We start from the raw sequence: 3,108 nt of genomic DNA on the forward strand, positions 1-3,108 counted from the left end.
TGTTTTAAAACGCCCGTAGAAATTAATCCGTATGTCAGATCGGAGGGATTTATATATGAAACTTGATTAGTTTTCCACGTAGATTATGATTTTACAATTTGCATGCATGTTTGAAGTGCCTTGTCCCGCCATATGCCTAGTTTTGCGTGCTGTCCTAATAGGGATTTATCCCGTTTTTATTTTCGCGCGTGTCCGGATTGGTCTAATCCCGTAGTTTAAATGCTCATGTTTTTAGGGACCTTTTCCATGTATTTTAGAATAGTTGCTTTTATTTTTGCATGTAGGATTCCGTCGCTAGTTCGCTATATCATATTTAGGACATGTTATCGCATATTCGTGTGGCGATATTATTATTTTGCAACCCATCATGTTATATTTGTTTTCGGGGTAGAAAAATCCACAGAATATAACTGTGCATTTAGTTTTAGCTTTTGAGCAAGTTACTGCGCGTGATATTTTGCCATGTTGCCCTTTTGGTTATTTTGTGGGATTTATTCCGTGCATGATATGAAGGAGTTGTCAACTAGAGATATGCCCTTGGATGTGTAGACTAGCCCCTGGTAATTTTGGTTGCAATATAAATCCATGTTTAGGTGTAGTTTGCTCGTTCTCAACTTGCTAGAAAATAATGCTGATTTGGAGATGCTGAAATATTTCGAAGTCTGAAATCTATTATATTTTTTTGCTGTCTTGTCATGATTTTATCTGGTGGTCTGTAGCTCTTTTGAGGTTGGTGCAATGGAGTTAGTTGTAGACCTTAAGATTCTCTAGCATGCTATGAATCTTCATGCCATTTGGATTCCTGTAGCTTATGGTTTTGTTGCTGTTAATATGCCTTCAGGTTGAAAACTACACTGTCATAAACTGATATTTTCACCAAGTCTGAAACTGTGTGTGAGAGGCCGTTTTGTGAGTTCTTTTCCTAGTGATCCATGCTTCCATGCTAAATGTTATTAGTAGTTTGTGGTAGTGCATCTTGCCCTCTATTGCCTCATGCCTTGGTTGAGCATATTGGATTTGTGTAGCTAGTTGTTCGAGGGTGTATGAAATGCTAGCTCGTAGTTGTTGAACCATTGCTCCGTTTTGATCGTGCCCTATATGAAACTTGCTTAGAATATCGTGTAGTTTCATATTATCTTGCTGGTTTTATGTTTTATAATGCCTGTGACGGTCGTTGCACACATATTGCATTCATGCCATCATATCTTGCAATGTTCGTATCTTTTGAACCGTAGCTCCGTTGGAGATGTTCTTTATGTGTAAATTGTTTGTTACAACGCGTATGTCACATCCCTGACACCTTAAGCAAGTTAGTCTTGAGCTCATGTCTTCTTTGCATTTGCATCTAAGAATTTTCAACAAGAACCAGAATGTGGCAAAGGAAAAACTCAAAACCCTAGCCACTACATTAAATAAAGGAAATCTCAAACTAGTTAAAATCAATGAACCCTAAATGGCCTCAAGAAATGTTCAAACTTTCTGATAAATCATGAAAGTAAATGAGCATTGGACAAAACTATTTTCTTGACACTTTAAGCATTTTAAATTAATGCAAAAAGCCACTGGTTTCAAATTTTAAATTTGAAATCAGAAACTTTAAACTTTCAAAAATGTTGAAAACTTTAGGAATGGTTGGAAATATTCCAACAAATATTCTAGGGTGCTTAACATAGTTTTTACAATTTGTTTTGAAGCTAAAATAAAGAGCAAAATATTGAAGTAGCTAAAACAGAAACAAAAATAGAAAAAAAATGGGAAGCTCTTACCTGTCACTTAGCCTGGCCCGACCCATCTCCCTGAGTCGTCTCCTCCCTCGCGCCAGTAGGAGCACGAGGTGGCCGCCGCCTTCGCCGGCGCGGCCACGCACCTGTGCGCCTGCCTGGCCGCCGCCTCGCACTGGCAAGGCCGGGGATAAGCTCCCCGAGGCCACCCTATCCATTCCCAGCGTCAGTTGTTCCCCCTCCTCTCGGATCTCTCCTCCCCCTTCTGCCGCCATTGGAGCCGAGCAAAGCTCGAGCTGCCCGTGCCCCTAGCCATAGGATCCCCTCTCAGAGCACGCCGTTAGCTCCGCCTCGTCGGTCTGGTCCTCCTTGCAGAAGCCGAAGCCACCCCGAGCCCTGCAACGCCCATGGCACCGTCGTCTTCAACCTTCGGCCGTCGGCGAGCTCTGCTCGATTCGTCGCCCCCAGGCCTTCCCCGAGCCGTCTAAGCCCTGCTCTACACTCCCCGTGAGCATGCGGTCTTTTCCCCTAAGTTTTCCCCGTCGATCCCCTCCTCTAGCCCTAGTTTCACCGGAGCCCGACGAGGACCGCCGCTGCAGCTCGTCGCCGGTAACCCTCCGGTGAAGTGGTGGTCCGTCTGAGGCTACCAACAGCTTCAGGGCGTTGTGTAGATGCGATAGGTGCCCAACCACGAGCGTTTTGACCCCGTATCCGATGGCCTCGATGATGACCGAACTTGGTCGCCGCCAAGCTCGTCGCCGGCGTTGATTCCGGCCACCCCAGCCCCTGGGGCTTGTCCCATCGTGCGCGCCATCGAGTGGCCGTTCCTTCCATGGTCTCAGCCGTGCGTTTGGCCCTCTGTGCGCCATTTCCGAGCCCCCCCGAGGTTCTGGTGCTCGCCGGAGGCTCCCCGCCGGCGAGGACGACCTCGCCGCCGGTGGATCTCGGCTGGCCTGAGCCACTGACTGGTGGGGCCAGCCTCTGGCAAGTTTAAAGTAAATAAAAATAAATCAAATAAGTTAATCAGTCACTGACATGTGGGTCCAGTAAGGTTAATCAGTTAATTAAGTTTAAACTTAATCTAAAATTGACCAGAGAGACTGACCAGTGGGTCCCACTGGTCAGGTTTGACTTTCAACGGCCAGATGGACCTGCTGATGTCATGCTGATGCAATAAAAGTATTTTCCAGTATAAAAATAATTCCAGAAATGTTTAAAACTTCAAAAATTCATAGAAATTAATCTGTAACTCCAATGAAAATAATTTATATATGAAAAAGTATCAGAAAAATTCAAGGAATCTGAATATGCTATTTTCATTCATGTTTGAAAAGTTACAGAACCCAAACAAGTAGATTAAGGAATAAGTCAATTCCTATAATTACTT

The sequence above is a fragment of the Hordeum vulgare genome, chromosome 2H (genome assembly GCF_904849725.1).
Source record: "Hordeum vulgare subsp. vulgare chromosome 2H, MorexV3_pseudomolecules_assembly, whole genome shotgun sequence".
NCBI lineage: Eukaryota > Viridiplantae > Streptophyta > Magnoliopsida > Poales > Poaceae > Hordeum > Hordeum vulgare.